The 14211-nt window shown below is 43.5% G+C and overlaps 1 protein-coding gene across 2 annotated transcripts in view; it reads right to left on the bottom strand.

The window, feature by feature from the left end:
• The window catches only part of LOC119858775 (heparan sulfate glucosamine 3-O-sulfotransferase 1-like), a 110015-nt gene extending 96117 nt beyond the window's left edge, over positions 1 to 13898 (bottom strand). The window contains exon 1 of one of the 2 annotated variants that reach the window (XM_038410159.2): positions 13159 to 13898. The gene's annotated coding sequence lies outside the window, so the exon portion shown is untranslated. The remainder of the gene's footprint in view (positions 1 to 13158) is intronic. The other variant, XM_043518302.1, reaches the window with a different exon arrangement.
• Between the last annotated feature and the right edge of the window lie 313 nt (positions 13899 to 14211).

Below are 14211 nucleotides of genomic sequence, written 5' to 3'. Positions count from 1 at the left end.
TTTCTTCATTCTCCAGTGCACATGTCAGTTTCTGAACTTAGAAAACCCTAGAAGTACACAGGAGGCTATGCATTGCAGAGAGACTTCATTAATGTAGTATCCCAGGGAACAACAACAAAAAAAATTACAGCTAGAAAATATCAGTGATGCACAGGTTATCAAAACTAGTGCCAAAACAGAAGTCTCAGCATTTAATAATGTGATGCAAAACCAAAGCAGTAAAAATGGAATTCTCTAAATATAAATGAATATATAAGAAAATCAAGTAACAAGATTTAAAATTATTTTTCTTCTATTCCACCTTTGTGGAGTCTGGAAAAAGGACGAAAAATCAGGTCAATCCTGCAGAGGTTCAAGAACTCTGGCTTAATCCAGGAAAGAAATTAAACACATACTTAGATTTAAGCATGACAGTAGTCTCACTGGTTCAGAGTAGCAGCCATGTTAGTCTGTATTCGCAAAAAGACGACTTGTGGCACCGTAGAGACTAACAAATTTATTTGAGCATAAGCTTTCGTGAGCTACAGCTCACTTCATCGGATGCTCACGAAAGCTTATGCTCAAATAAATTTGTTAGTCTTTACGGTGCCACAAGTCCTCCTTTTCTTTTAGTAGTCTCACTGAAGACTACAGAGTCTTTCCAATGGCTTCACTGGGCACTGGATAGAAAGAGATGGCAGCCTGTGACAGGTTTCAACTCACCACCGTGGGCGCCTCCTGCCGGTCGCTCCAGGAACTAGCTCTCAATTGCTGCGGAGCGCCCTCAACACATGGTGTCGGGCCCATCATTTGCTCTGCTGCCCTGGGACCTGCACTGCTCCCTGCTTGGACAGTCCTCTGGCAGTGCCCACCGCTTCAGTCTCAGCCCCTTCGGGGGGTAGGGGGGGTGTTGTTCAGAGCAATCCTTCTGTCTGCACCTGCCTTGGTGACCAACCGCAACCCTGTAGTCTAGCCCCTTATCTCAGGGGGCAGTTGCAGTCTGTCTCGGCCCCTCTCCTCAATGGCCAGGTGCAGTGCAAAGGGGGAAGCGGGGGGGACCCAGGCTTGCCTGCTACTCTGGGCCCCGACCCAGGGATCCTCTAGTAGCAACCTCTCTCTGCCCTTCTTCCTTCCCCTCTTGCCTGCTCAGTTTCCCTGGGCCACTTCCCCTTTGGCCCTATGCACCTTCCGGACCCTTTGCAGCAGGGCCGCAACCTGGCAGGTAATGGGCTGGAGCCCCTATCTGCTCCCCTAAGCCTGCCCAGCACTGCTCTGTCCAAGGTGCTACTCCTTTCCTCAGGAGCAAGTCCATCTCCCTTGCTGGCCATAGAGTGACTGCCTTCTCCCTAGCTGAGCAGCCTTTAAATAGGACCTAGCCCGGTCCTGATTGGCTGCCCCTTCCCCAGCCCTGATTGGCTCTCCAGCAGCCAATCAGTGAAGGCCTGGGGTCTGCGCAGCCTCTCTGGCCTGGTTCAGCCCTTTTTCTCAGGGGGTTGGGCTCTGCCTCACCACACAGCCACATCAGAATTAAAAGTTGCAAATGAGTTTCCATTTTAAGTGTGACATTGGCTCCCCCATACCATGCCCAAATCAAAAGGCAAATTTTTATATTTTTTCAATGTAAACCTGTAGACCTTTTCCTTGTAGAGTTGGACTTCAATATGTCAACTGAACACAAGAGGGGCTTGTCAATAGAAAAAGAAATTGAGGTTAAATTGGACAAGCTGTTTGTAAATTAAGAAACATTTAAAAAAAATTTGGCATTCAGCATAGACAACAAACTCTAACCTTTGTTCACCAACTCTTAGCTTGTGAACACAGAGTGGAAGACAATGAAATTTAAAATTTATTGGACTCATCTAATACTTGGGTAGGAGAGGAGGAGAATAAGGAAAGGACTACTAAATCACACTGCTAGCTCCGTCATCTCCTGTCATGCAGACCTCCTCAATTGCTCACTTCCTAAGGAAGGCTGCAGAAGCTATGCCTTTGGAAAGGTTGGAAAATGAGGATGAAAACAGACCAGGGCCATTGGCATAGAGAGAAGGAGGTTGCCATCAAAGTGGGAGAGATCATGGATAAGGGGAGTATGAGAGGCAGAGCCTACCAACCAAATCCATCATCATTGGGTGGCAGGAATGGGGACATCAAGCCTAACTTTAAAGGTCCAAGCTCTAAAAATTGTTGGCCTTAAACTGTCCATCTGTAAAACAAATATAATATCTACATGCTTTGCAGGGATGTTAAGATTATTGATGTTTGCAAAGTTCTTTGAACACAGAAAGCACTATATATAAATGCTAAGTTATTATGACAGGGAACATAACTAGTCCAATTTCTCTTAGCCTCAGAGAGTAAATATTTCTTCAGCTCTGCTGAGAGAATTCTGATTGCCTTAAACTTTAGGCACTCAACTTTGAAAAACTGACTGTATTTTTCAGTTTTGCTATTAAATAAGATCTACACAGCTTCCTAGCTTCCATTTTTTTTATACTTTATACTTTTTATACTTTGGGATATCACAACTGGGCAGTAGTAATAGCTGCCATTTCAGTTACACACTGTGCAAAGTTCAATTACAAACCAAAGCTGTATAAAAATATTTTTGGGTCTACAGCTTTCCATGGTTGGTCTCATGCCAGAAGGAAATGGTGTTAGTTTGTGTTTTATTTAAAGTTGGAGGAAAGACTTTTTTTTCCCAAAAAAGGAGCTAAACACTAAGATGAAAAAAGACTTTGATCCCCAAATAATATAAAGACGATATACAAATAAATCCTGTCCACCCTCCAAAATTAAACTAATGGTTAACCTCCACGAATAAAACCTTTTGGTTAAATTTGGTGATGGGGAATTAAAAGAAATTAAATAATCAAAAAAATCAAAACTGAGCACACTTTGTAGTTATCCACTAAAATTTTTGCAGAGTGCAATGGCTCTCAACCCCTTTGTGATATCAGTGAAGAAGGAACTGGATGCTCTCCCTTCTTAGCTTGATCAGTTGCCCAGCCAAGACAGAGGCTCCTGATCGCAAGCAGCTGGGACAATTCACAACAGAGATTGCAAATGTCTCATTAAAACATATGGTAATTCCGTTTTATTGGCAGTCTCTGCACACTACTAGCCTTGAGGGTTTATTTTATGCCACCTTTGTTGTCCACCCTACTCAGTCCCCAAAAGCAAAGGATCTTTGTGTCCCTGGGAACAGAAACTAATTCTCAGATCCCAATTATAATTACATTTAAACAAGATGTTGTTAGTTTAAGAAAGCAAGAAGAGAAAGATTAAAAACCAAAGTCATTTACTCTTACCAGAGTTAAATTCAAACTATGAGAAGATGCATCCAGGTTTGGAGGGGAAAAAAATAAATCAAGAAAAAGTCCAAAGATTGAAAATTGTATTGCTATATGATTCGCAGTGTTTCAGCTCATAGCTGTTTCTTGTAGCTGACAGCATCTCAGTCATTCTCCCAAAATTCTGTGCGTCTCTGCCTTCTAGAGAGGGCCTGACTGCCATACAGAGAAAGCCCTTTAATTTTTTCTATAAAGGCACCTCATGTATGGGCACCCTAAAGGATGTGAATTGTGAGTTGATGGGCCTTAGGCAGCACTACAATATATTCATACAGAGATTTCACAGACTGAGAAATACTATACCAAATTATAAATCTCAAGTGCATAGATCTTCAGACCTCCATAAACCCATGTCTTCACATCAGGGGCAAGAAAAAAAAATCATGGATGTAAGAAAATTGTGGATCCCATCAATTTAGGATTTCTCTGCATTTTGCAAGATTCTTCAAAATGTTAAGTTTTCATTTTAGTGATATGTTCCCCCCGTGCCCATCCATTGTAAAGGTACAGCTGTCCATTTGGAAATAGATGCACTGTTGGCCTGATAACCCAACCTTGCAAACATCTGTCTCCAACCAAGCAATAATCAAGATATCAAAATAGATTTCCTGGCACACAGCAATCTGGCCCTTACACCAGGTTACCCAGTGCATGGAGTATCATCGCAGCATACAGGCCACCACTCCCATGGTGTAGTGCCAACGTAGGTACTCAGATGCTATTCCTGTTCTCTGCTCCTGGCATAGCAGATAAAAGGGGCATAGCCAAAAGAACAGGGGTGTGCATGCCACAGCAGTCACTGGCATTTTCAGTCTCTTGTGGCCATTTGGAGCCAAAGTAAATGACAAGAACCTTTAGGCTGTTCTAACATGGTAAAAGAGATAGGCACAACTGTATCAAGGAGTGTTAATGTGAGCTTTATATCATCATCTTTGCACCCGCACATTCTGACCTATGCATTGTGCAGTTCATCTATGCCCCAAGATCTGACTCATTAGCTCTTCCCTTCCCACAAGCCATTCACTTCAAAGATCTTTACATTTCATACCCTGCACTCTAAACATTAAGCCTGGATAGGGTTTCTCCCCCATTTTAAAAGGGAAAATGGAAATTACATGCATAAACACAATACAGATGTAGTATCTAGATCATACATTTTACTTCACACAAGTAACATTAACTTTCCCATATCACATGTACTGTATGGGCCAGACTGCAATCAGATTATACTCAGGAACATGATGTGGCCATGTGTGTGCAGGCACTCCTGCCTCCCCATGTCCCACTATTGTGTTGCCTGTACAAGGAGGGAGAAGTTTTTTCCATAGGGCAGGACAACTCCACACCACTCTCCCCATAGAGAAGTGTGTTGAGCAAACAGTCTAGTTCTATATGTTTACATTTAACCATCTAAACAAGGGAAATGTTGTATGTGTAAGACAGGGGTGGGCAAACTTTTTGGCCCAAGGACCACATCTGGGTATGGAAATTGTATGGCAGGCCATGAATGCTCAAGAAATTCAGGATTGGGGTGCAGGGTTGGGGGTGAGGGTTCTGGCTGGGGGTGCAAGCTCTGGGGCGGGGCCAGAAATGGGGAGTTCAGGGTGCAGGAGGGAGCTCTGAGCTGGGGCAGAGTGTGGGTTGCAGGGTGGGGGGAGGGCTCAGGCTGGGGATAAGGGGATGTGGGTGCAGGAGGATGCTCTGGGCTGGGACGGAGGGGTTCGGAAGCGGGAAGGGGATGAGGGCTGGGAGAGAGGGTTCGAGGGGGGAGGGGGTCAGGAGTGCAGGCTGCAGGTGGTGCTTATCTCAAGCAGCTCCCGGAAGCAGCAGCATGTCCCCCCTGTAGCTCCAATGAAGAGGCGTGGCCAGGCACCTCTGTGCCCTGCCCAGTCCGCAGGCGCCGCCCCTGCAGCTCCCATTGGCCATGGTTCCTGGCCAATGGGAGCTGTGGGGCCAGCACTTGGGGCAGGGGAAGCGTGCAGAACCCCCTGGCTGCCCCAACGCGTAGGAGCCAGAGAGGGGCATGCCGCTGCTTCCAGGAGCCATGCGGAGCCAGGGCACGCATGGAGGGGGCAAGCCCCGGATCCTGCTCCCCAGCGGGAGCTCAAGGGGCAGATTAAAACATCTGAAGGGCTGGATACAGCCCCTGGGTCATAGTTTGCCCACTCCTGGTGTCAGAGTAAGCTAGTGCTGCTTAGGATAAGAATCTGTACATCTTGTCCTGACTTTTCAATGCGTCATTCACACAGGGCTTTTGTATTGTTCTCTTGATGTTTACATTCTAATGTTAAGCCACTAACAAAACTGTAAGAGTGCAATTCCATGGAGATCATGTTACAATGTCAAGATGAAACAAATCAATACCAGGACAAGTCTTTACAAACCTCATTATGATGTCAACATGAACTAAAATAAAGGTCAATACACTAATAACTAGTCAATGTACTAACCAAACTCAAAACTACATTAAAAATACTAAGTTTGAAAAAAAAGATGTTAAATGCATGGACATTTTTATTTGAGTTCCATTTATCCAAGCCTTTATATGGCTTATGTTTTCTATTAGCGTTCCCCACTCTTTTGTGTACCATTTGAACATATATATTTCATAAATATGGAGTACATATGTTTGTTGTTTGGGTTTGGGAAAAAAAAAAAACTTAGAGTAGATGAGTAGCCAGTGGGACCTAACTCCTTCTATTTTGTACAGAAGTTAGCCCTTTATTTTTACATTCCCTTTGAAGCACCTGGCATTGGTCACAGAATTCTGGGCTAGATGGATCATTGGTCTAACCTAGTATGACCATTCTTATATTCAAAATTTTAGACCTTGTAGATCTCAGCCTCTCACATATAGTTTTCATTAATAGATAGGAAGAGGAAACAAGCTTTCCTGCATTTTCAACTCCCACTTGGCTTCTTAATGATGAATGAACTAGTCATTGAACTGAACTAGTTGAATAAACGGAAGAAAATATTCTCTCTGCACCTTGCAGAAAATGCTACTGCTGTTGACAATTGATTATAAGTTTAGGCCTTAACATAGGCTGCCATAATTTCAAGTTTATATTTAATATAAATGTAACTAATTTTTTTAATTTGTAATTTTTTTATCCTCCCTAATATTTTTTATTGTAACTATGGATACTCCTTTTAGTACTGAAAACATCAAGTCCTACCCTCAGTGGGTACATCTACACTCTGATTAAAAAAAACAAACCCATGGCACTGAGTCTCAGAGTCCAGGTCAGCTAACTCGGCGCACAGGGCTCTGGATGTGGGGCTATAAAACTGCAGCATAGACGTTCGGGCTTTGGCTGGAGCCTGGTCTCTAAGACCCCACAAGCGGGGAGGGGTGCTCCAATACAAGGCCAAATGTCAATGCTGAAATTTCATAGTTCCGCAGCCTAAGTCCCGCAAGCCCAAGTCAATTGACCCAGGCCAGCCATGGGTCTTTTATTACAGTGTAGACATTCCACAAGATGTCACTGGGTAATACATCTCATAAGCTACTTGTGCATTGTGTGAAAAAGCATTTGCTTTTATAGTTTTGAATTTGCCCTTTCAGTTTCATTGAATCCTCCGTTGTTCTTGTGTACAAAGAATAATTTTGTGTTATCTGTAAACTTTGCCATCTCACTGCTTACCACCTCTCACAAATCATTAATAAATATATGGGATAAGACCAATCCTGGTACAGAATCTTGTAAGCACCCACCGTTTACCTTTAGCATGATGAAAACTGACCTCTTATTCCTATTCTTTGTTTTCTGTCTGTTACCAGTTTCTGATCCACAATAGCATTTTACCTCTGCCTCTCGACTACTTTGTTTCTTTAGTAGCTTCCAATGAGTGACTTTGTCAAAGGCGTTTTTAAAAAGTCCAAACAAATATCAACTGGTTCTTTTTTAGCCACTATTTTATTGATCTGTTCAAGGAATTCTAACAGATTACTAAGGGACAATTTTCTTTTGCAGAAGCCATGCTTGTTAATTGCTATCATATCATGATTTTCTAGGTATCATTCTATTTTTAATTACTGTTTCAGCCAACTTACCAGGTACAAATTTAAGGCTTACTGGGCTGTAATTTCCCAGAGCTCCCAATGTAGTATCCTGTATAGTAGCAGATTTTCATGACACATTTTTTTTTGCTAGAAGCTCAACTACTTAATTTTCAGGGCCTGTCCCTGTCAGTTTAAAAAAAAAATAGAGTATTGTCTCATGGCCAATTCTCAGCCTTAGGAGAATTGTCACCTGAAGTAGCCACTGGCCAGCTGAGCTGGTAAAACAGACAACAGGATGTATCAGTACATAAGCACCTCCAGGACCACCCCAACTCTGACATAAGTCAATCTGCCCTCCTGCCCCCAGGAAGCCTCACAACAAGCAACCTCTTCATGATAATCCTCTCCCACACAAAGGTACTGCCTACATGAGGAAGGCTTTGCTGGTATCACTATCTACACTGGACAGGGTTTGCTGGAATAACCCTACTAGCAAACCCTCCTAGTGGAGACATAGTTTATACTGACAAAAAGTTCTTTCACTGGAAAAGCTTATACCAGTTCCCAAATGAAATAAGCTACACCAGCTAACAGACTTTGCCAGTACAACTCCATCTACAGTAGGGCTTATGCTGGCATAGGTCTGTCAGGTAGGGATGGGTGGTGTTGTTTTTTTGCATACTCTTAACCAACATGACAGCAAAACATTTAAGTGTAGACCTGGCCGAATGGACATAAGTTGTACTGGCGCAAACTGGTAAAACTGCACTTATATTAGGACTTATACTAGACACAGCTATGTCAGTAAAAAACAAACACACTGTATCCTTAACCAACACAGCTATACCTGTAAAAGTTTCTAATGTAAACAAGGCCAGAGTCAGATCCATGTAAAGTGCAAGACTCTGGACACTCTTCAAATGGTAAGCCTATGAGCAGTGCAGCCGCACTAACACATGCAGGCAACCACTGATGAAAAAACTGCGGGCTGGTGTTAGAATACAAGATATATATATACTGGGTCAGCCCTAAGGTCCATCTTGCTCAGTATCCCGTCTTCCAACAGTGGCCAATGCCAGGTGTTCCTGCTTCTCCTCACAGCCTCTGGGCCAAAGGTGAGCACAGAGGGTGTAGTATGTTGGCGGCAAAAGAAAGAAGGGAATAAGAGGGACTGATCAGAGCAGGTCAAAATCTTTCATTCCAAATGAAAAATGGCTTTTTCATCAACTTGGAAATTTGTTTTCAATTAATTTTTGGCCCAAAATTAACAAGCTATTTGGGGTTTTCAATTAAAATCTGAAAACTTTTGAAGAAAAATCTTGATAAAATGTAAAAATTTTCATCAATTTTTTCATAGGGACAAAACGTATTTCCCAGTCAGCTCTAACATGACTAGTGAATGTGACAGAGGGAGTGAATGCGTAGAGGAAGAAGGAGACACGAGGGTATTCCACCTGCATCTTTGGGTGTCTAACTTTAGGCACACAAGTTTGAAATATCTGAATTATGTAACTTGACAAAGGCCATAGATAGAGTCAGTGCCTGGGATGGGATTAGTCCCTTGCTCTGAGTCCTTTGATTAGTCCACTAGACCACATCGGCTTTCATACTACCAAGTTGCCCTTCCCTGTGGTCACAGGTCATGCGGGGTACTCAGCAGAGACACTGACTCAGGCATAGGCAGCTAGCTACTGGGGAGCTTGTGGTGGCTCTAGTTCTTCAACAATAGTTTACATGACACTGATTACAACCATAAACTTGGTATGCAGTCTTCACCACCACTCTAACTCCTCTTCCCCCACACAAAAATACACCAACCCACAACCCCAAAGACCTGGAGTTATGCTTTTTTCTGGACACCAAATCCTAAACCTGGATGACTGTTAATAACCCATGATGTTTAGGAAAAGATCAGCTCCAAGCTTTAACCCCTAGTGATTGGTTCATATCCTTTTTTACATTTTCAAGGCTATCTTTGCATGGAAGAAGACTAGAAACTTACTCTTTTCTTCAAATTAAGAGATTCAAGCAGAGACTAGGAATTTTACTAAACAGACTGATGGCCTGGAACGGTATTGCCTCTCGTACAGGCTCATAAGAAAATTACCATTCCACACTCATCAGCTACTGAACTACTACAAGTTTGTAATTTCCTATGTCTTTGTGTGTGCCATCCGATTCTCAGTGTGGTTTTATTTCCCTAGATTACTGCCACCCACTGCTAGCCTGTAACTGACCATCCCTATGAGTCCACTCTCAAAGACCATGGAACTCTTTCCAGTTTTGCTGAAGTGAACAGCTTGTTTTGAACGCTGGAACCACCACCATCTTTTGAAGCACAAGTTGAAGAGACATGTTCAAGAAAAGTGACAATGTATAAAACAAGAATAGCGACTGGATACTGAATTGCTCATGCATACAGGCCTATGCTGTCAGCATTGCACTCTCTAGACTTATGCTGCAATCTAAATATTTCATAGCAACCACTCCTAAAATGCATGGCTGCAGCTGATGCCAAGGTAATATTCCTCTGGTATCTCCAGACATTCTGTTAAACAGTTTTATGATGCTAAGCGCCAGAGAATACCATGTGATTGAAAAACAAGCTATAGACAGTAAGGAAGGCATGTTCACATTACCACAGATATGGACCAGTTGTCAAATAGTGAACTATAGGTCGTTTATAGCACATTGAGTAAATGCTGTGGTCAGACAACTTTGCTCAGCCCTACTCCTTTTAAACCAGGTGTCACCAAGAGGCATGGAACACTACACTTTTAAGAAAATGCTCAACCTGTTGCAGCAGCTGAAAAACCAGATGGGACTGTCACTTACTCAAGTCAATGAGCCCTGGATTCATTGCATCAACCAACGGTGTCAACAAAGTCTGAGGAGTAAAGCATGATGACTGTACGTGCATATTCCTTCCTTGCTGCTGGCTGACCAATGATTTCCCATTCTGATTAAAATGGAAGCAAATGATTTCCAACATAATTTGATCCAGGCTTCAGTGGCCAAACATCTATTATACTTCAGCCTTATACGGATACTAATCTCAAACTGCAATGGTGGCTCTGGTATCATCTTTCTTTTTCAGATCTTCCATGCCACGTGCAGCAACGTATTCAGGCAGAACACCAGCCAGAGTGACAGCAAAAGGACTTACTAAAAGCAGCAATAGAAAATCATGTCCCTACCACCTCAGACTACTACAGAGCATGTAGAACACTTTACTTTCTCTTATCAATCTATACAGGTTCAGGGCTCGCCATTCAAATTCAATCTGCTTCTAAATCAGTGAAAAATTATTATTGCTAAATATTTTTTCTTTTAAAAAGTCAACACATAAGGGAAGACATTTTGATCTATCCAAAAATAAAAAGTTAACTATGGTGCTAAGTTCCCCATTCCCTCCACCCCTGCCCCCCAACCAAATATCCAAAATGTTATTCTCCGAGTTGCTCACCACACAGTGTATACTTTGAACACACTGGATGTTCAAAGTATACACTGGATGTTCCAATGTTACTGACAGTTCTGAACATGCCATTGATAGTGATAGCAGAATCATATTTGACAAACACTATGCTTTTAAAGAAAAACAACTGCCTTCCAGTTGCCACTGCAGATATTCAAGCCAACTAAGAAGCCAATAAAGACAACCCCATTGTTTACAGTGGTTTGACCTGTAGTTTCCTTTTTTCACGCACATCTATACTTGATTCCCCACCTTTTTGATTGGCTTATTGACAAACTTAAGAAAAACCCCACAGCTCTATATCTGCTGTGTTCTGTCAATCCTTGAATGACTGGGTTTGACAGAAAGACCACAACTCACAAAAATAATTTCCCCCTCAATATTTTCTTTTTATATTTTGTCCTTTTTATACATCTTGTTTGTTTGTTTTCAACTCCTTCACGCTTTAGTTGGAGTGCTGAATACTGATGAGACAATTAGTGCAACCATTTTTTTTTTAAGACTAGATGTCCAGTAGTAAGATCACTTGTGATTACATTTGTTACTTCTGACATACCTGGGCTTATCGAATATTTTAATAGGAGCCCCCCTTTCACTAATTGTCAACAATCTCTCTTCATTAAACCTGCAAGTTATGAAAGTTCAAACCAGATACACCACTGCTGTTGTAAAAACAGCACCCCTCATTTTCTTCAGTCATTGTGCCTCATATCAAGGAAGATTGTTATGTTTTGCAAGTTGACTTGAATTACTATTTGTCTTTTTAGTATGGACATCAGTATTTTTGCACAATTGGAAGAACAAAACTTTCGCAGTTTTTGCAACTTTTACTGTTTTCTGCCATAAGATTTACATATAGGAATGACCATTATTAAAAATGTTATAGATTGTTAATATTAACCCAATACAAGTATTATTTGCATACGTACAGACACAAACCATCTGTTTAAATCTGCAAGTATGACTAATAAAATATAGGCAGCTTAACAGAGGTCACAACAAAAAAATCTGAATTTTTAATCTTAAAGATACTATAACATGAAACAAATGATTTTCTAGAACTATACCAGTCTGTAATCAAATTGTCCAATTAGTGAACCAATATTAGCCATAGTGATAAGAAATTCTTATAAATAGCCGTCACGTGCAATTGCTTTTTAAAAAAGAAAATATATGTATTGGCTGATCTCATTTATTCTCATGAGCCAAAAACTATTTAAAAGTGTTTCACTTGGAGAAGTAGTCAAAAATTTACAGAGAATGAAGTACTACAATTTAAAAAGGGTGATTCAGAGAATCAAGGCAGTGTATATACATTTGGCATAGATTTTATTTTTTTTTTAAAAAGAGAGAGAAAGTGAATCATTATTCTGGTAGCTGCAGCTTTTCTAGTCAAATTTTCAGCCATGATATAAATTGGAAAATGTGATTTTGCATGCCTACACTCCAGAATTTTGACAGTGAAATTTTACATAGCTCAAAGATTCTCATTTTATCATAGACAGGTGTCAAAATAAAAGGATGCATTTAAGTCTCAAACATAATCCTTATATTAGTCACCCCCTTTTGAGACTGAGAAATATCACAGTTTAACAATTTACCCAGTATTATGTACTCTAAAAGGATTACCTGCATTTGTATCAGAACAAGACAAGAGCACTCTCTTCAGAATTACAATAAATAACTGCAGTTTAGTTTTAAATGAAATGAGGTACTTTGGATCTGACCTGACTTTAAATGGTCCCTGTCTTTTCCTAGTGGAAAATTTAAATTCAGCACTTGGATTCATAATTCCACAGATCTCAAATGCATAATCTAAGGCAACCGCTTTACATAATTTATAGTTGTTCTCTAGATTCAGATGACAAAACTGGATGGAGCAGGTGCAATGGGGTGTGGTTCCCCTCCCCCCACGAGATAATTTCCTAGTACTGTATGTAAATTAGCAAGTCTTCGTTACTCTGGTGTAACCAAGGCATTATGAACGTACTGGCTGTGTTTAATATTTCATATCTTTTCAAGTGACCTGGAAGTCCGGAGGTTTAAGTCACAATGTTTTTGACAGCATCAGTCGCTGTAAAAGTAGGACTGAATCATGCACAGTTATGCAGGGGGAGCCGATTCTTAACTATTGAAAGGATTAAGGACCTCAGGCTACTTGCCTGTCTGTTTACTACTCTTCCTGGGCTACCAAGGGACAGCTAACCATAAAAGCAGCCGTTACTCATGCACAACCTTCCGCTGCTTCCCCCCAAACCCAGCCCTGGTTCCTGGGGGCTGCTGGAAACAGGAACCAGGGACTAAGCCGGTCCCTGGCTTCTACGGCGAGTCCTGACTCTCGTTACCTCCTCCGGAGCCATAGAGAGCGACGCTTCCTGGGCGTCCGGGTTTGCCAGGCTGGAGCTGGAGCTGGAGCAGGTGCTGCAGGGAGCAGGCGCCCGCGCTCTTCACCCCACCGTGCTGCGGCTGGAGCCGGCGGCCCCGTCCGCTCCAGCTGAGTGCAGGAGCGGCAGCAGCCCCATCACGCCGAATCAATCGGCGCCGGTGACCGGAGCAGGGGCTGGGCAGGCGGCTCGCGCGGTCGCTCCGGAGTTGCGGAAGGGGCTCGTGGGTTCCCGGCCGGCCAGGCACCGAGCGGGGGGCGCTCGGCGCGGAGCTGGCTCCCCGCCGGGTCCGGGAGAGGGGAGGAGCCTGGGCAGGTGACCGGACACCCGAGAGGTGGGAGCGAGCCGGCTCCTCCTTCCCCTGCCTCGGGAGGAACCGGTACCGCTCCCGCCCCGGGCTGGGCTCGGGCCGGCTCCTGGCGCTGCCCTGGCCGCTCGCGGGGAGCAGGCTGCGGGGACTGCCGGTGAGCTCAGCCCCCGGGCGGCGGCGGCGGGGGGGAGGCGGTAGCGCTGGGGCGTCCAGCGCCGTACCTGAGCCCCTGCTCCTGCAAAGCCGGGCTCGCCCGTGGAGCAGGGCGCGGCCGAGGGGCCGCCTGGGCCGGTTCAGCAGCTTGCTCGTTTGAAGGGGGAGGTTTGGAGCTGTTGGACCAAACCCGCAGGAAAGCCTGGAGCCAACCGTGTCTGGCGGCCAAAGCCTCTGGGAAAAGCCCCCCTGACTTGAACGGCCCCACCCCTGGTTAGTCCTCTGCCACTCAGGGTGCCTTGCTTGCTGCCGAATAAAGAGACAGGCCCCTTGTCCCAAGAAACTTACAAACGAGGGTCCCAATCCTGCAACGACAGTAATGGGGCTCCAGGTGGGTACAGGGCTCTCCCCAGGCTGTGCGGAATCAGACCCTACAGACAAGTTGCCCCTTGGTTATATCAAGTGGCTGGGGAGCAACAGGGTTACACGGGTAACTGACCAGACTATAGCCCACATCATGCCAAATGAGGACAAAGTCTGAAGAAAGAGAA

Source organism: Dermochelys coriacea, chromosome 7 (genome assembly GCF_009764565.3).
Source record: "Dermochelys coriacea isolate rDerCor1 chromosome 7, rDerCor1.pri.v4, whole genome shotgun sequence".
Classification (NCBI taxonomy): Eukaryota; Metazoa; Chordata; order Testudines; family Dermochelyidae; genus Dermochelys; species Dermochelys coriacea.
The sequence above is the reverse complement of the archived record's forward strand: the minus strand, read 5'-3'. Positions and strand labels throughout refer to the sequence as shown.